Source organism: Bos taurus, chromosome 3 (genome assembly GCF_002263795.3).
Source record: "Bos taurus isolate L1 Dominette 01449 registration number 42190680 breed Hereford chromosome 3, ARS-UCD2.0, whole genome shotgun sequence".
In the NCBI taxonomy this organism is placed as follows: Eukaryota; Metazoa; Chordata; class Mammalia; order Artiodactyla; family Bovidae; genus Bos; species Bos taurus.
This window is the reverse complement of record NC_037330.1, coordinates 88,430,353-88,450,804: the sequence shown is the minus strand read 5'-3', so window position 1 is coordinate 88,450,804 and position 20,452 is coordinate 88,430,353. Positions and strand designations below refer to the sequence as shown.

General features: G+C 42.1%; 1 protein-coding gene across 5 annotated transcripts in view; it reads right to left on the bottom strand.

Moving 5' to 3' along the window:
* The window catches only part of DAB1 (DAB adaptor protein 1), a 1,339,715-nt gene that overhangs the window by 687,711 nt on the left and 631,552 nt on the right, over window positions 1-20,452 (bottom strand). The window lies entirely within an intron of this gene.

The following is a 20,452-nucleotide window of genomic DNA, read 5'->3' as shown; positions in this document are numbered from 1 at the left end:
GAAATCCCAGGGCTGATCTCCTTCAGAATGGACTGGTTGGATCTCCTTGCAGTCCAAGGGACTCTCAAGAGTCTTCTCCAACACCACAGTTCAAAAGCATCAATTCTTTGGTGCTCAGCTTTCTTCACAGTCCAACTCTCACATCCATACATGACCACAGGAAAAACCGTAGCCTTGACTAGACGGACCTTTGTTGGCAAAGTAATGTCTCTGCTTTTGAATATGCTATCCAGGTTGGTCATAACTTTCCTTCCAAGGAGTAAGCATCTTTTAATTTCATGGCTGCAGTCACCATCTGCAGTGGTTTTGGAGCCCCCCAAAATAAAGTCTGACACTGTTTCCACTGTTTCCCCATCTATTTCCCATGAAGTGATGGGACCGGATGCCATGATCTTCGTTTTCTGAATGTTGAGCTCTATGCCAACTTTTTCACTCTCCACTTTCACTTTCATCAAGAGGCTTTTGAGTTCCTCTTCATTTTCTGCCATAAGGGTGGTGTCATCTGCATATCTGAGGTTATTGATATTTCTCCCGGCAATCTTGATTCCAGCTTGTGTTTCTTCCAGTCCAGCATTTCTCATGATGTACTCTGCATATAAGTTAAATGAGTAGCAGGCATAAATCTAACATTAGATTTATGGATTAGGGAAGTGGGTCAGGGTGAAGTCAGGCACAGCAAATATTCCACTGTGGACCTTGGAAGGAACATCCTGTAGGGAGTAGGAGATTATGGTCTGGAAGTATTCGAGATTCAGGGAGGCCAGGCAGCTAAGTTGCAGAACTGCTATGAGGATTAAATATTAAATAGTCTATGGACTTCTTAAATAAAGACATCACATTATACATAAGAGGTTATTATAAGATGCGGTTGAATATAGTACTGCATAGCTACTGGAACTTGGGACAAGTTATTTAACCTTGTTGTGACTCAGTTTCCACATCTGTAAAGTGGTGTTAAGAACACTGCACATTTAACATTTAATATTTAACAATGAGAGAGAATTATGGGATTATAACTTACAAAGGTTTCAGAGTAATTCCTAACACCTTGTAAGAATTTAGGATGCTACATGCCTCTAGAGCAAAGTGATAATTAGTATTATCATTTTAAACCTAAGAATTCAATACATCCCCAGTGAGAAAGTGCTAAAGGGAGAATTTTTTGAATTGCAATATCTAACTTGCATATCAAACACAAAGGTTTACAACCACAATAAAAAATATCAATTTTCAAATGTTAATTTATAAAAATAAAATTTAAAATTTAATAATACTATTGTATTGTCCCCCTGTTTATTTAACTTATATGCAGAGTACATCATGAGAAATGCTGGACTTGAAGAAACACAAGCTGGAATCAAGATTGCCGGGAGAAATATCAATAACCTCAGATATGCAGATGACACCACCCTTATGGCAGAAAGTGAAGAGGAACTCAAAAGCCTCTTGATGAAAGTGAAAGTGGAGAGTGAAAAAGTTGGCTTAAAGCTCAACATTCAGAAAATGAAGATCATGGCATCCGGTCCCATCACTTCATGGGAAATAGATGGGGAAACAGTGGAAACAGTGTCAGACTTTATTTTGGGGGGCTCCAAAACCACTGCAGATGGTGACTGCAGCCGTGAAATTAAAAGACGCTTACTCCTTGGAAGGAAAGTTATGACCAACCTGGATAGCATATTCAAAAGCAGAGACATTACTTTGCCAACAAAGGTCTGTCTAGCCAAGGCTACGGTTTTTCCTGTGGTCATGTATGGATGTGAGAGTTGGACTGTGAAGAAAGCTGAGCACCAAAGAATTGATGCTTTTGAACTGTGGTGTTGGAGAAGACTCTTGAGAGTCTCTTGGACTGCAAGGAGATCCAACCAGTCCATTCTGAAGGAGATCAGCCCTGGGATTTCTTTGGAGGGAATGATGCTGAAGCTGAAACTGCAGTACTTTGGCCACCTCATGCAAAGAGTTGACTAATTGGAAAAGACTCTGATGCTGGGAGGGATTGGGGGCAGGAGGAGAAGGGGACGACAGAGGATGAGATGGCTGGATGGCATCACTGACTCGATGGACGTGAGTCTGAGTGAACTCCAGGAGTTGGTGATGAACAGCGAGGCCTGGCGTGCTGCGATTCATGGGTTCGCAAAGAGTCAGACACGACTGAGCAACTGATCTGATCTGATCTGATCTGATTGTATCAATTATTTTAAGTTACTTAAAGTGAAGTTATATCTACCAAAATGGAAAAGTAAACCTCTTTAAAGATGCTTATGTGAAACTTGGCATGAGTTTAGCACAAGTGACTCCTGTTTTAACATGGGACTGACCACAGCAGATGGGAGATTGCAAAGTACTCTATGAGTCTGAAAGCAGAAGGAAAAGTGATAGGTACTTAGCACAGTGGAGGAAGTTCAAACCCCAAATGGGGCTTCCAAGGTGCCTCAGTAGTAAAGAATCTGCCTGCCAAGGCAGGAGACCCAGGTTTGATCCCTGGGTAAGGAAGATCCCCTGGAGAAGCAAATGGGAACTCACTGCAGTATTCTTGCCTGGAGAATCCCATGGAGAGAGGAGCCTGGCAGGCTATAGTCCATGGGTTGCAAAGAGTCAGACACGACTGAAGCAACTGAGCACACACAAAAGACAGGCAGAGGAAGATGGGCATGAGACTGAAACAATAGAGAGAATTCTATGAGGGTGTGACAGGAGGGGAAACTACATTCTCAACCAAAGTATGAGGAACTCAAGAGATAATGGCTGAAATGAACAGATCAAGACATAGCAATATAAGGGTAGCATTAAAAAAATATATAGTTAAGGAATCAAAATAAAACAAAAAAACCTAAAATGGTTCATATCTTGGAGTGCTGGGTACACAGAAAGTAGGAGATTGCTATTTTTGAATAGGAGTTGCAGCATTACTTGTTTTAAATGCATTACACACACACATACAAAATAAAGCAAATAAAATATGATTAAACAGTGTGTATGAGAGTGTGTGTGTGTGTGTTAGGTGCTCAGTTGTGTCCGACTCTTTGGAACCCCATGCGTGGTAGCCCACCAGGCTCCTTTGTCTGTGGTATTCTCCAGGCAAGAGTACTGGAGCAGGTTGCCATTCAGTTCTCCAGGGGATCTTCCCAACCCTGGGATCAAATCTGGGTCTCCCTCCTTGTAGGCAGATTCTTTACTGTCTGACCTACCAGAGATTAAACAGTATTTATTATTATAGCCTATTAAGAGTAAAGCGGAGAAGGCAATGGCACCCCAGTCCAGTACTCTTGCCTGGAAACTCCCATGGACGGAGGAGCCAGGCGGGCTGCAGTCCATGGGGTTGCTAGGAGTCGGACACGACTGAGCGACTTCACTTTCACCTTTCACTTTCATGCATTGGAGAAGGAAATGGCAACCCACTCCGGTGTTCTTGCCTGGAGAATCCCAGGGACGGGGGAGCCTTGCGGGGTGCCGTCTATGGGGTTGCACAGAGTCGGACACGACTGAAGCGACTAAGCAGTAGCAGCAGCAAGAGTAAAGACATGATCAAAATAGGGAAGGTTAGTGATGAGCTTTCCCTAAAGCAGACAACAATTACTCTGTAAAGTTGCCTTATCAGTATGTTTTATAGTTAAAAACATTCTTCTCTAAACCAGGCTGAAAACTATGTACCATGTATATCAAGAACAGAGGCTGTCTCAAGTTGAGCTCTCTGTCACTTTAGTTGTGGCTATAACCAAGGGGCAAGATCAAGAGCAGTTGTGTCCTTGTCATCAAGTACCTATGGGCTTGTGACAACAGGACCAGCCTGGGCGTGGAGTGGGGTGGTGACATATCCCCTAATACAGATGCTGTCAAATTTGAGCCTGTATCACCTGGAAGGCTTGTGAAGACAGGTGGGGTGCTGGGCTCCCCAACTAGAGTTTCTGGCTCACTGGGCTGGGGTGAAGCCTGAGAACTGGCGTCTCTAACCATTTCTCAGGGGATGAGGATAATGCTCGACCTGGGGCCACATTCTGAGAACCACTAGCCCGATTAGAAATGGATAAGTGTGCAGGGCAATAAGGGCAGGTTACAGAGAACCGGCTGAGGGAAGAAGGCTGTTCCTGGAAAAGTGTCTGAATAGGCTTTGTGCTCCAAGGGGAAGGACAGAGAGAGGAATCTAGGTGCCCTATATATTTTCCAAGGCTGGCATTGTGATGTCTTTTAATAATCTTCTTGGCTCAGTCCAACAGTCTCTACTTTAAAGAAATGTTTGGTTCACACAATTCTAATAATATGTTCCTAGAATACAGCCCACCAATGAAAGTCTGAAAAATAGATTCTATTATCCTTCTCTACTGTTGAACCTAAGCTATATCATTAGAGGCAGCCAGAGAGGCTGAGCAAATCACATGTACATTTTTCAGGTATCTAAGAAGAAAGAAAACAGGTTCAAAGAAGCAGACCTAACCTGGAAGAGCCTGAACAAGGAGACAATGCTTTCTTTTAAAAATGATTGAAAATATTGATAAATGTTATCTGACTGATTTTAGCTATTATTTGCATTATGAGCCAAAGCTTGCAATTTCACAGAGTCTATTGGGATCAGAACTACAAATGTAAACTTAAAAGTGTGTCATAGTTGGGACATATTGGACCTGGGGGTGAGTTTAGGCAGTCAGTGGATAAGGCAGAGAAACGAAAAGTAAGAAGTGCTTGGTTCAAGACCTGGCTCATGGAGGGAGACAGCCAGCATCTAACAGTCAGACTCTCAGGTCCCAGCAGGGTGTGACCTTGGATGAGTTAACGTCTCTGAGCTTCAGTTATCTCATCTGCAAAGCGAACATAATAGTGGCCCACACTTCACAGCTTATTGTAAGGTGTAGCACAGTCCCCGGAACACAGGGTTGTGCTAAAAGGATGTGAACTGTAATAGTAGATAAAAACAAGCTCTTTGAAGTCAGATTAGGGTTTGTATCTAGCTTGTCACTTTCAGTTGTGATTCCTTTGGGCATGTTACTGAACCCTTCTAAGGCGTAAGTTTGTGTTAAAATAGGGATAATAATATATAACCTTTTAGGATTACTCCAAGGATTAAATGAAAGCAAGTATGATAGTATGCATATCCCTTGGCTATATTAAGTACTCAACAAATGAGATTATCACTACATATAGGAAATCTGACTCTTATGAATATTACTTTTCCTCATTGGTAAAAAGAGAACAAAGATCTACACCACCCTTTTGCCAAGTTTGGTTTGAGGCTCAAATAAGATAGTGAATACAGTCTTCCTGGTGGTCCAGTGGTTAGGAATCTGTCTGCTAATGCAGGGTACATGCGTTTGATCCCTGATCTGGGATTCTACATGCCATGGGGCAACTACACGTGGGAGCGGCAACTACTGAAGCCCGCATGCCCTAGAGCCCAGGCTCTGCAGTGAGAATCATCCACAATGAGAAGTTTGCACACTGCAACTGGAGAGTAACCCCCACTCTCTAGTGAAAGCCTGTAGGCAGCAGCAAAGATCCGGTGCAGCCAACAATAAAAAATAATATTTTTTCAAAAAAGATAATGAACATGAAAGAAACTTTCATTCATTCATTCACTCATTCAACAAATACTTGTTTCTCATCTTTTGTGTACCAGGACTGTTCTAAATGCCAGTAGTACACTTGTAAATAAAAAGGATAAAACATCTGCTTTCATGGAGCTTATATTTCTACCACTAGAGTGGAGGAGGGAGAGATGAAGAAACAAATAAATACATAAAGTCAAGTAATAGAAATACTTTAGAGAAATGTAAAGCAAGATAAAGAGGGTGGGGCTGAGGTGGTACAGTTGTGCTACTTTATAAAAGGTGATCAAGGAAGAAATAGCCAATAAATAGCATTTGAGTAGAGATGTGCAGGGCACGAGGCGGGTAGGGCAGCAGATGTCTGGAGGAAGCAGAGGGACAGTCCAGTGGGTCTACTATTCCTGGGACGGGAGCATACGGGATGTGTTCAAGGAACTGTAAGGAGCCCAGTTTGGCTGAAGCAGCTGAAGGAGGTGGGAGAGTGAGCCACAGAGCACACAGCAATTTACAGGCCATTAGCCTCGGTTGTCGGAGAAGGCAAGGGCACCCCACTCCAGTACTCCTGCCTGGAAAATCCCATGGACGGAAGGGCCTGGTAGGCTACAGTCCATGGGGTCACTAAGAGTTGGACACGACTGAGCGACTTCACTTTCACTTTTCACTTTCATGCATTGGAGAAGGAAATGGCAACCACTCCAGTGTTCTTGCCTGGAGAATCCCAGGGACGGGGGAGCCTGGTGGGCTGCCGTCTATGGGGTCACACAGAGACAGACACGACTGAAATAACTTAGCAGCAGTAGCAGCAGCAGCCTCAGTTGTGCCCCATCAGATTCGTATGTTGAAGTCCCAACCCCCAATGTGATGGCATTAGGAGGTAGAACCTACCTTCTGGAGGTTCTGGAGGTAATTAAGGTTAAATGAGGTGGGTGGGGCCCTACTCCAACAGGACTGGTTTTCTTATAAGAAGAGCCCACTCCCTCTCTTGCTCCCCCTTCTCCTCCCCACCCCCTGCTGCCTGCACACAGAGGAAATGCCACGCAAGGACACAGCAAGAAGGCACTGCTTGTGAGTCTGGAAGAGAGTACCACCAGAAACTGAACTCACTGGCACCTCAATCTTAGACTTCAAGCCTCTAAAACTGTAAGAAAATGTCTATTGTTTAAACTGCCCAGTCAGTGGTACTTTGTTATAGCAGCCCAAACAGACTAGTACACCATGAAAGCACTTGAAGATAGGCTTCAAGATGGGCAGCCCATCTTGAAGATGGGCTAGTACACCATGAAAGCACTTGAAGATGGGTTCTCAATGGGCAGCCACTGGGAAGCCTTAAGCAGGGACAGGACGTCTGACGCTCTTGCTTTTGTGTGTAAAATACAGGGGCAAGGTTGAAAGCTAAGACATTAGTTAGGAGGTTATTACAATAATCAAGAAAACAATGATAAGCAGCTCAGATTGGAGTGATAGTCATAGATAACATGATGAGAAGTGCCTGAATTCTGAGTGTAGCTTGAAGACATAACCAACAGAAAATGCTTGGGGATGGGAGATGCGGTATGAAGGAAAGGGGGTCAAAGGTGACTGCTGGGATTTTTGGCTGAGCACCTGGAAGACTGGAGTTGCTGTTCACTGAGCTGGAGGAGGTTGAAGAAGAAATAGCTGGGGTGGTTAACCAGAGTTTGGTTCTGGACTTTAAAGTGCACATTGCCTAGCAGATACCCAATGGAAATGGTTGAGGATTCAGATGGAGTCATGAGTCCTGAGTTCAGGGGAGTGGGAGCATTGGAGATAAAAAAGTGTAAAGTCATTAGTATATGGATGGCATTTAAAGCCATGAGACAGCATGATCAAATTTCTAAATAATAAAATGTTACATATTTGTAAGGATATGTATAAGTCAGTTGGGATCTTTGGTATCCTTCACTCTTCAGACTCATTACAGAAAAAATCCACATACAGTCTTTCTCCTCTTTATGTTTTCAGTTCAGTTCAGTTCAGTCGCTCAGTTGTGTCCGACTCTTTGCTACCCCAAGGACTGCAGCACACCAGGCTTCCCTGTCCATAACCAACTCCTGGAGCTTAGTCAGACTCATATCCATTGAGTTGGTGATACCATCCAGCCATCTCATCCTCTGTCGTCCCCTTCTCCTCCTTTCCCAGCTTCGGTGTCTTTTCCACTGAGTCAACTCTTCGCATCAGGTGGACAAATTATTGGAGTTTCAGCTTCAGCATCAATCCTTCCACTAAACACCCAGGACTGATCTCCTTTAGGATGGACTGGTTGGATCTCCTTGCAGTCCAAGGGACTCTCAAGAGTCTTCTCCAACACCACAGTTCAAAAGCATCAATTCTTCGGTGCTCAGCTTTCTTCACAGTCCAACTCTCACATCCATACATGACTACTGGAAAAACCATAGCCTTGACTAGACTGTGTTTTACTTGGTAATATACAATGCTGTTTTAAAATAAGACAAGAAGAGACATCTACTATCTGTCAATACTTTGCAAATAGAATATTTTACTCTTTCCGTAACACATCAGAGAGATATCCCAGTTGCCAAATCTATTGATAGGTTTGCTTAGCAGCTATTCCACACTTAACCATGTGTTGAATACTGTGCTAGCAACTGGGGAAACAATGAAAAAGATAACATTCCCAGCTTCAGTGAGTCATGCATTTGCAACAAACTGTGATAAGTGTGATGACAGAGATACACAGGAATCTTGGAATCCCAGGGAAAGCATGCCTAAATCGTCTTGCTAGAGCCAGCAAGGGCTTCCCAAAGGAGGTACCATCTGGTATGAGTTGGAGCCAAAGGGCTGCTATGCAGGGTGTGAGGCCACAGGACCAGCCTGAGTACCAGCACAGAGCTAAAAGGTTAGCCAAAAGAACATAAGCAAGTCAAGGGGCTGAGGGTAACATGAGATGCAGGGGGTGATAAAGATATGATGCTGGGACTTAGACAGGGGCCAGGGTATGTAGGTATCCAAAATACTTATTTAGGGTACGGGATTAACATTCACCTTGGAAGAAGGAAGGGTACAAGGGGGAAATGAATGTTTTTTTTTTTAATAGGGGAAGAGTTTACAAATTAGTAATAGGCATCAGTTACTTTAAGTAAAGAGTCCCAAAGAGTGGAAAACCTTTGCATATGAAGGTATCTTCATATATTATTAACAAAAGTAAAATATTGCAAGGAAATCTTTGTTCAACAATAGGGAAATGACTAAATGAATTATAGTGGATCTATCCAATAAGAGTCCATTTACTCAGTGAAACATTACTCATTTGAAGTGATTGATTGTACTAGTATCTGCCACCAAGGGAAAGTGTTTTTGGTAAGGACAAAATAAACAAACTAAGCTTTATGTGTTTAACCTGATAACTGTCATATAAGATATGTCTCTACAGAGTGGAAGAAATACACCCAAATGATGGATCATGGCTATTTTTTTTGTCTTCCTCTAATTTCTAAATTCCATGTAATATGTGGATATTGGTTTAAAAATTTTAAAGCCATGAATCCATAAACAATCAAAACGTTACTTATAAGCATGACATTTTTGTTACTTTTCATTAACAAAGACAATAAATCGTGTGTGATAACTTTGAGAGTTAAATGAGGAGATAAAGGTCAGTGTTATATTATTTTGTGTATGAGTTACACGTTTGCTGCAGCACTGGGTGAGGAGTGGCGGATCACATAGCTGGGGCCCTGGAGAGAAAGCACATTCCCTGCGATGACGAGTAAATCACCGCTCTTCTCCAGGCCCTGGGGCACAAGCCACCCTTTCCTTAGTGCTTTTGGTTTGGATCTAGTGCAAATGCTCTCATCGTTACAGGTCAGCTTAGTTTTAATCTCATCTCAATAATTCACATTGCTGGAGAGAGAGGATCCCAGCTCAGGGTAATTCTAGTTCCTCTTCTGTCAAAAAGCGAATTGAACAAGATCATTTCTGAAATTCCTTATAGTCCCAGAACATCCTGATTGTTCCTTTTCTGAAAATTTATAGTGGAACAGCATGTTTCTAGTGATGCAATGCACACCTGTTCACATTTAATTGAACTATTTTTTTAATTTTATTTTATTTTTAAACTTTACAATATTGTGTTAGTTTTGCCAAATATTGAAATGAATCCGCCACAGGTATACCTGTGTTCCCCATCCTGAACCCTCCTCCCTCCTCCCTCCCCATAGCCTCCCTCTGGGTCGTCCCAGTGCACCAGCCCCACGCATCCAGTATCGTGTATCGAACCTGGACTGCTGACTCGTTTCATACATGATATTATACATGTTTCAATGCCATTCTCCCAAATCTCCCCACCCTCTCCCTCTCCCACAGAGTCCATAAGACTCATCTATACATCAGTGTCTCTTTTGCAGTCTCGTACACAGGGTTATTGTTACCATCTTTCTAAATTCCATATATATGCGTTAATTTTAAAATATAGTACACTGACTTACATTTCTATAACCATTTATACTTCACCAACTATTTTCACATATATGTTACCACCTGCTCTCCACTATCACCTCTGATTCTCATTTTTCATGTAGGGGAATTAAGACGAAATGATCATAAGAGAAGGGAGACACAAGAAACCAGGGACACAGAGCCAACAAGTGGCAAAATGAAGCTGAAGTCAGGTTTTCCATTCCGAACTGGGCCTTCTAATCACTTCAAAAGAACTCACTGCACTGACCTGAGAGCCTATTCTATTAGCCTGCTCTAATCAATCCATGTTTAGGATTTAACAACTCAAATAGGACCTTAGGTAAGTTAAATGGGTTCAGCACCAAGGAATCACTAGAAGCAAAGAATGACTACATTTTATTGAACCTCATTTGTGAGCCATCTGGGAGCATTACCTCAGTGGGACACCTAGGACTAAGTATCACCAGCTAAGAGACACTGATAAAAAAAGACACCCCCATTAGAGTAACATTAAAGTCATGTGTTACAAGCAGAAGGGTGAAAAATCTAGGGGCATGCAATCTCTGGATGATCTTTGTATTTACCTTGGTAATGCTCACAGAAAGAGACATGCTTTGCTTAAATGATGTTGGCCATAAGACAACATTTCTATAGAGATTTCCTTTGAAAGAATCATCTTGCAGGAAACGGGATGCTACTACAATAGCTGGTGTCTGGGTAACTTACATTCCAACTCACTTCTGGCATTGGTGAACTCTATAAAACTGTTAACTGGAGCCTTACTTTTCTCATCCCTAAAGCATAGTAAGAGTCAGACACGACTGAGCGACTTCACTTTCACTTTTCACTTTCATGCTGTGGAGAAGGAAATGGCAACCCACTCCAGTGTTCTCGCCTGGAGAATCCCAGGGATGGGGGAGCCTGGTAGGCTGCTCTCTATGGGGTCGCACAGAGTCGGACACGACTGAAGTGACTTAGCAGTAGCAAAGCATAGTAATGGTAATTTCCTCTAAGGCTGCTATGCAGAAAAAATTGGCAAACCAAGGCCTGAGTGTGGAGGCATGAGTGGAGTGGAATTAGATCATTGCAGAAGAGCTGGCCAGGAGAGTTTTCTGCTCTGCCCAACACTCTGTCTTAGTCCCTTTCTCAAATCAATCAATTTTCTCACACAACTTTGCCTAAGTACCTGGCATTTTTGCAGATGAATCCCAAAGTCTATTGGTAGAACTCTCCCTCATTTTGTGGATCAGTTCAGCCAGCGTTATCTCGAAATAAAGTATTATGTGTCAGGCACCTTTGTCTGTGATCTGTTCAGAACAGATCTGAAAATCTGGCTATGTGTGCATGCATGCATGCTAAGTTGCTTCACTCGTGTCCAACTCTGTGCAATCCTACTGACTGTAGCCTGTCAGACTCCTCCGTCCTCGGGATTCTCCAGGCAAGAATACTGGAGTGGGTTGCCATGCCCTCCTCCAGAGGATCTTCCTGACCCAGGGATTGTCTCCCGCATTAGCAGGCAGGTTTTTAACCAGGAGGTCCCCCCTACCCCACCCCAGGAAGCCTGAAAGTCCGGCTATTTGTATTCAAATCATCTCTCCTTTTTATTGTCTATCATCCATCTTTCCCTCCCTCCAGCCTTCCAAGAAATTTTCAGGGAGCACGTACTCAATTAAAGCCTTAGAGGAATAGTGGACAGATCACAAACTTCCAGACAGGTCTGGGTTCAAGTACTAGTTCAGTACTAGATTTACCAGCTGCAGGACTTAGAGCAAATGGCTACTTTTCTGATCCTGTGCTTCTTTACTTAAAACTGTAAATAATGATTGCTTCCTTACACCTCTTTGTTGAGGTTTATTATCATTAGCACATGAAGGTGATCAGTGATTTTTAAAAGATTCTCAGAGACAGATGCTAGAAATAAAGATGCAGAAAAAACTGAAAAAAAAAAAAAAGAACAAAAAAAAACACGCCAAGACCTTGGCACCATAGGAGACATGAAGAGTGAGAGAAAAACATAAACAGCAATTACAGTATAGCACGTTAAATGATTTAAGGAAGAATTTCCTTGTTCCCCAAAGGATGCAGCCATGTCTGCAGAGGAGGAAAGCTGACTCCCTAGCCCTCGGGTGCATACACTGATGTGCTTGTCTCAAGCAGGAGGGATCTGAGTTGACCTGATGCCCCAGTGGACCTTATTACACTTGCAGGTGCCACTGTGAAATAACAAGCTCTCCTCCCACGGTACCTCCTCTCCACCTCCCCCCTCCGAACCAGTTCGCTGCCCAGCCTTCCTGTTCTGAACTTATTATATATCCACTCCCTCCCTCCAGCCCTGATCTTTTCTTATCAACCCTGGGTGTATCTTGGTTCAAATTCATTTTCTCCCCAAGACTAAAAATAAAAATCCTCATGTTACAACTCCATTTGTTGCCTGGAGATAACATTCAGCTCTTCACACGCAGGCAGACCTCCTCCAGCTATGCCAATTTAATCCTGTTCTGTAGCTTCATTCATTGTGAATAGGATACCTTTGGCAGGTGAGATGTTATGAACATCAACATGTTAAATCTTCAGTAAAGTCATTCTCCTGGGCATTTTTTTTTTTTCCCATTTCATTTTGTCCAGAATGCTGTCACAATGTCCTTTGATATCTCTAGACTTTGCCCTTGAGTTCCTCAGCAGTTCATTAATACATGCACCCATCCAGCAGACATCTACTTGAAGACCTATCGTGTGCCAGGCATTGTGTTACAGCATTCCTTTGATCCTTGTAAGACTGGCAGGTATGTGTGCCTACGTGTACATGCATTTAGGGAGAGGAGGGTAAGTCAGCTATTTCTTCAATTTTGGCTGTTCTTCAGTGACAAATGTGTGCAGGGAAGGAGGGCAAGGTGTGGTCACAAATGTGGATTTCAGCTGTCACCTATATCCTCCACATCTTCATCTAGAAGCCACATACCTGTCAATTACAGAGATTTTTATAACCAGGTCTGCGAGCTCACAATTGGTTGTCTATGCCACACTTAAGAATAGAATGCTTCCACAGTCACCTCTTCTATTCACATGGAAGATTTCTCTGCCAGGGAGTACAGGCTCTTTACCTTAAGAGGACATCTATATTATCCATCCATAACAGTTTCATTTGTGTATACTTAATTTCATCACTTGGCTGTTTCACTTTTGAGACTCCCTGCATTATAGCGATTAGCTCTTTTTTGTCTCGGCTCTATTATAGATTGTTCTGTCACATTTTATTTTTGTGTTTGCTTTTTTATTAGTTTTAAATGCTGGTTTCAGTAAAATAATGTACAGTCATTCTTCCATATTTAACTGCTTTGCCCTTTTTGGTCAGCTTTGTAATGTTTTTGATTTACAAGTAATTTTGAAATATATACCCATTTAAAAAGGAACGGCTGTACACTCAATTTCTTCCATCTAAATCTTCTTCAGGAAACAATTTAGGCAAAATGTTACTATGGTAGATGATGAATAAGAATTTAGATTATTGCTCTTTCAAAATATTTCTTTTTATGGAAAAATAAGTGTTTTGATTTGCTGCTCTATTGCAAATTCTGGAGCCCAATACTTGACCGTAACTGTCATCTTCCCACCTAGGGGTAAGCTAATCTGAGACTGGAGAGCTGTCCAAGTACAACAGGCCGCAAACGTCTAGAGCCACGCACATGTTATTGGATTCAGGGAGCCTGAGCATGGGTAGGTTGGCTATTAGTACACCCATTTTACAGCTGAGGAAACGGAGGCCCTCAGAAGGTAACTATCAAACCGAAGCAGTCAACACTGTGGTGGCAGGATGCAAACATAGGTGTTCTGATTCTAAATTCTACGCATCCCTCCTCTCACCCTAGACCACACATTCAGAACCAGGGTATAGTCTTCAAAAGGCACGGGAAGGATGAAGAGGAGACAGGTCTGGGGAAAAGGAATCGCTAGAAGGTATCTCTAGTATATTCAATACTTATGGGGTTAATTTCATTAAGAGTCTGATTCTGAAGATTAAAAAGGTGAGAAACTGGAGAGAAAAAACTTTAGTGAGTGAGACCATGGCAGTGAGAGGTTGTGAGAAGATTTAGGGTTGAGAGGGACAGAAGTCCTAAGCAGGAAGTGGGATGTGCCCTGGGTTAAAAAACTACATTTTGGATCATGAGTTTAATTTGATTTCTGTTACATTACAGAAAGGGGAATGGTAGAAGAGGTAGAATAGAAATTGGCTGCCTTATGAAGTAGAGAGTCCCCTATTATATAAAGCTTATGACTCTGTACTAGTCAGGGTTAACCAGAGAGGCAGAGACAAGCACCAGTAGATTGTATACGGGTATGTGTGTGTGTGTGTGAGTGTGTTTGTTTGCACATGTATATATATATATGTGTGTGTGTGTGTGTGTATATATATACATATATATTGAATTATATATATATTCTATTCAGGATATATAGTTGAATTATTCCTATTCAACACTTCTTTGATATGTGTTACTTCTTTGACATTACTCAGTTGTGTCTGACTCTTTTTGACCCCATGAACCATAGCCCACGAAGCTCCTCTGTCCGTGGAATTCTCCAGGCAAGAATACTGGAGTGGGTAGCCATTCCCTTCTCCAGGGGATCTTTCCTGCCAAGAGATGAAACCCAGGTCTCCTGCACTGCAGGCAGACTCTTTACTATTTGAGCCATCAGGGAAGTCCATATATATACACATATGTGTGTGTGTGTATATATATACACCCATGCTTATATATGCATATAATCTCCTAGTGGTTGGTTCTGTTCCTCTAAAAATATAAATAAGCACATTACATATTACATATATACATGCATTATATATATATTTTTTATAAATATGTATGTATTATTTATTTACAGAGAAATTTGGCCTTTTCCAACTCTGGGAACTGGTTAAGCTGTCTATAAATCTGTTGTATCTTGTCTGATGCTGGAGCTTGAAGTCCACTGGGTAGGCAGTCAGGAAGGAAAGATGGATATAAGTAATGAGGAAAATTAGGGGCAGCTGGGAACCCAAAGGCATGAGCTGAAACTCCCTAAGGATGAACTGGAACCTCGGCTTTCACTGCTACCCCAGTTGTAAATGTGGATGACCTGCTGGAGCCAGGGTCTCTTCTCAAAACACACACAAATGGATAACAGGTTAGAGAAGTTGGAGGAGGATCTGGGGAAAGGAAATGCACTCGTAGGCTTGGATGCTGCTTTATGCTGACTCCGTGAGTCTGCAGATCAGCAACAACACATGAGCAGCAAAGTGGCTAATGTGTCCTTTCATCCTCCAGATTTCCCTAGCACCTCTCTGTGGTCCAACCTAACTGAAAACTACAGGAAACTGAATTCTGAGTAATGAACTTCAGTCTAGCCAACCTGACATATAGAAAGCCACCATTCTAGGGGGGAAGGAATACTGTGTCTGGTGGAGAGCTGATTTTGATGCTCCCCAGAGGCACAGCAGAAACTCAGGGAACCAAACATGCCTCCTGACTATTGAGCACCCAGGTCCTCTCCAGCCATGGAGATCTCCTTGTGCATTCACTGATTTAGCTGTTTTCAGTGCCTTTGTCACTGGAGATTTTCATTCTCCAAGACCAAAGAATGGGAAAGAGTCTTCCTGTTTTCTCTCTTCTTTATTGCCAAAGATCAACGCATCTGCCTTTTGTATTTTAAAGATTTATAATTGCATGCATTACAAGCAAAATAATAGCTAAAATTATTCATTAAGACTATATAATGTGCCAGACCCTTTCACCTGTCCTCTCATTAAATTCTTACATCAATCCTATGTAGAAAGCATTACTGTTACCTTAATTTTACTGACGTAAACTGATTGATCAAATTGCCAACCTCCGGTGGATCATCGAAAAAGCAAGAGAGTTTCAGAAAAACATCTATTTCTGCTTTATTGACTATGCCAAAGCCTTTGACTGTGTGGATCACAATAAACTGTGGAAAATTCTGAAAGAGATGGGAATATCAGACCACCTGACCTGCCTCTTGAGAAACCTGTATGCAAGTCAGGAAGCAACAGTTAGAACTGGACATGGAACAAAAGACTGGTTCCAAATAGGAAAAGGAGTATGTCAAGGCTGTATATTGTCACCCTGCTTATTTAACTTATATGCAGAGCACATCATGAGAAATGCTGGACTGGATGAAGCACAAACTGCAATCAAGACTGCTGGGAGAAATATCAATAATCTCAGTTATGCAGATGACACCACCCTTATGGCAGAAAGTGAGGAACTAAAGAGCCTCTTGATGAAAGTGAAAGAGGAGAGTGAAAAAGTTGGCTAAAGCTCAACATTCAGGAAACCAAGATCATGGCATCTGGTCCCATCACTTCATGGGAAATAGATGGGGAAACAGTGGAAACAGTGTCAGACTTTATTTTTCTGGGCTCCAAAATCACTGCAGATGGTGACTGCAGCCATGAAATTAAAAGATGCTTACTCCTTGGAAGGAAAGGTGTGACCAACCTAGACAGTATATTCAAAAGCAGAGACATTACTTTACCAACAAAGGTCCATCTTGTCAAGGGTATGGTTTTTCCAGTAGTCATGTATGGATGTGAGAGTTGGACTATAAGGAAAGCTGACACTCGAAGACTAGATGCTTTTGAACACCCGAAAAATTGAACACTTTTGCAACTGTGTTAGAGAAGACTCTTGAGAGTCCCTTGGACTGCAAGGAGATCCAACCAGTCCATTCTAAAGGAGATCAGTCCTGGGTGTTCATTGGAAGGACTGATGTTGAAGCTGAAACTCCAATACTTTGGACACCTGATGAGAAGAGCTGACTCATTTGTAAAGACCCTGATGCTGGGAAGGACTGAGGGCAGGAGGAGAAGGGGACGACAGAGGATGAGATGGTTGGATGGCATTACTGATTCAATGGACATGAGTTTGAGCAAACTCTGGGAGTTGGTGATGGACAGGGAGGCCTGGTGTGCCGCGGATCATGGGGTTGCAAAGAGTTGGACATGACTGAGAGATGGAACTGGACTGAAACTGATTGAAATTTGAGATTGATGTGCTCAATGTCAGATAGTTATTATGTTTTGGAGCAGAGATTCAAATCCAAGACATTCAGCTTTGGAAGCACCACCACCACCATCACCAAAAATAACAGGAAAGAGAAATTACCACATGGCTAAGACCCCTCTCGGAGGTTTTACAGTTAAGCCCCTGGTATCTAAAATCTCTTACTTTCTTTCAGTTTGGAGAATGTGTGATTCTATCAGAAGAAGGAGAGAAAGTAGAAGGGTAAATAGAGATAATCTGAGAAAATAAAAATGATGACAAAAAAGAGGCGTACAGGAGGCATCAAAGGGATAAATTGAAGAACAGGGAAAAAGAAAGGAAGATAACAAGAAAAAGATTTTTCTGTCTTAATACTACTCCACATAGGAAGGTATGATTTCTCACCTATGATGGCTGCAAATGACTACAAATGAATACAAGGTAGACACATCTCATCAACAAAATAAATAGCCAACAGTGTCGGTTTGCCAACTGATGGCTTTCAAGCAACTTTAAAAGGTTAAGTGGTAAAAAATAAAAGCTTAAAACCAAGGAATGAATACCAAGGAATGGGGATAGTGGTTCTAGCAATTATTCAGAATTGGGTCCCAGGGGCTGTTGTCTGAGCATTCTCAGGACAGATCAGGTCTGAGGTCACTGCAGGGTTGGCTAATGAGGATAGGCAGTCCTTCATGTCTACTTTCAGAAGAGAGTAACAGCCAGAAAGCCTTTGAAAATCATGAGTGCAGGCTACTATATAAAACCCCGGTTGCTGAACACATATAGCAGGCCAGGCACGTGGCTCTCAAACCAGCATCTTCACTGCATGGCTGTGCAGCTGTGGTTCAGTGCCACTGAGCTGCTGGTGTGCAGAATGTCTAGCCTTGAACCCTTCTCGCCTAGTACAGAACTGCTCATCCTTTGAGTTCCAGCTCAGTAGCATCCTCCATCTCAACATATTTCCCAGCATTGCTCTTCAGGGCTTCTTTCTGTTGGTTCTATATGATAATTAATTGTTTACCTCTCTGAGCTCCTTGAGCAGCAGGATTGTAGCCTACGTTTTCCCCACATTTTCATTAATGGCATTACAAGTGCCTTGGGAACACTCCTCAGCTTAGAGTCACTGCACTGCTCCCTCTTCTAAGTGCAAGCCACCCTGACAACTTAAAAGCCTAGAATTCCTTCCTTTGCCAGGCTTCTCCAGAGTTCTCTCTTCTTTTCCATCCCCACTGACTCTACCTTTGTTTACTTCATCATTCTCTCTTTCTAGGAACAAATGAATAATCTTCAAACATCTCACTCACAAATACATGATTTGTCTCCACTTCAGAGGGCTAGGATTTTTTCAAATTGGAGGAGTAGGATGGTGCCCAGAGGTAAATATCCAGGACTCAACTCCCTACAAAGCTGTGCTTCAACATCTCTTTTGTTTTTCAAACCATGTGAACAGTCTCTCCCAAAATCAGTCATCAGAAAAACACTGTTTATCCTTCTTCAGCTTGTTGATTTGCCCTTCCTAACTGAACAAGATGGGAGAACACTGCAGACTCCCTTAACTGTGACTCAAGTAGCAATACAAACCACTGAGCTGCATCAGTGTTTAAAAACCAAGAATTTTACAACAGAATACATCCATAGATGATAAGACTTACATAACTAATATTTCCACCCGTCAAAGCTCTTTTGGACATATTGATCTTAATCACAAAGATAGATATTATTATTCCCACTTTATAAACATCAAAACAAAGGCTCAAAGCACTATGGTGGCTCTTGTAGGATCTCACAGCTGGTTAGTGACAGAGTTCATTAAAAAAACCTTGATTTCCCCAGTCTAGGGAAGGCATACATCTGAGAGAGCTTCTACTCCATTACTCTGGATGCTTACTGATTTTAAACTTTGAAGTCATCACATATCTATATATTTTCAACCTCTGTCTATAAGCAGAATGCATTTGAGAGATTTATGAGACAGGCAATCTAGAAAAGATGACTGTTTTCAGAAGCTACTGCTCCCCAGTCCTCCTTAGGTAGAAAACCTTAATTTGTCTTCCCAAATTCACTCCACCTCAGAGAATAGCTTTGTGGATGGAAAAGCAATAATAAAAGACCAAACGCAGTCCAGCTGCAAATGATCAGCCTCTTCTCTCCAATGTGGTAATTTACAAGCTTCCCCTAGGTCGGGCAGTTACTTACATACATGGTGAGCTCTGCTGGATAGCCTGGCCAGCAATGGGGAGAGTGCTCCCCCAACCCAACCCCCATTTCTCATTTAACTCTACTCATTAGAAGAGGCTGCGGCACAAGCCAGGTTGACATGTCAATAAGTCACCAAGGAAATGCAAAAACTGACAGCTGAGGAGTCCCAGCAACCAGTCTTCTCCACTACAGAAGCCCCCAGAAAACAGGTTTCTCAACCTCCTTGCCAGGTCACTTAAATGAGTAGTGACATTTGAGTCCCTCAGAGTAATTAATTTCCTCTGTCTCCAATAGTTCCTCATATTTTAAATGAATTTTTACAAGTCTCAGATCCTCCAGCCTCCCAGCTCGCTCTCCAGTCCCGTTGTTCCCCAAGGTCTCATAACAAATAGCTCCCACTCGTATTTGCCTTGCAAACTCACATAAACTGGAAATGATAAATACATTATCTGGGCTTTTTAACAGACCATTGTTTAATTTTCTATGCTTTTCTGGCTGGGGAAGAGATGAACATTACCTTGTGTAGAGTAAGATTTCTATTCTATGTAAGGCAGGTGGGGGTAATCTATGGCAGAAACACAGCACTCTGTTCATCCTAATAGGCGGTGCTGCTAATTAAAAGTGTTAGGAAGGAACATCCATCCACCAGTCTGTGATTCATTCAGCATTATCCCTGGTAAACAAGAAATAGATATTGGAATGAATGCTTCTAATTTGTCAAAAGAATAGGCATTTTCAATTGTGCCTTCCTGGCTCCCTGTATGAAGTACATAATTCAGTGTTGCCATCATTTAAAAGTTTAGGACCTCAAAAGAATAGTACTTGTCCCGAAAGCTCATGAATCTCCAAGTCTGTTTCTTATGTAGAGACATTTATCTTATGCACGGTTTGACTTTAGTTTGCACAATTGAGAATGGTTCCTTCTGTTGGTAAATATATTTAGACTGGTATTTGAGAAGGGAGGTGACATTATTGTATTTAAAAATCAAACCAGTCTGAGACAACCTATTAGGAGAAACCGAAATCTGGGCAGGAAAACTTAAGACTCTTAATGACATTTACTAGGTGCTTAAAGACAAGAAGAAAGAGAATCAATATTATCTTTCTGTAACCATAAACACAATGTAGCCCAGAGAAAAGGCACCGATTCCTGAAGGCTCTGTAAACCCTCTAGAGCTTAAAGAGGAACACGAAAGCACAAAGGCCGTCACTTCAAGAAGACCCTGAGACATTTGTGAGTGT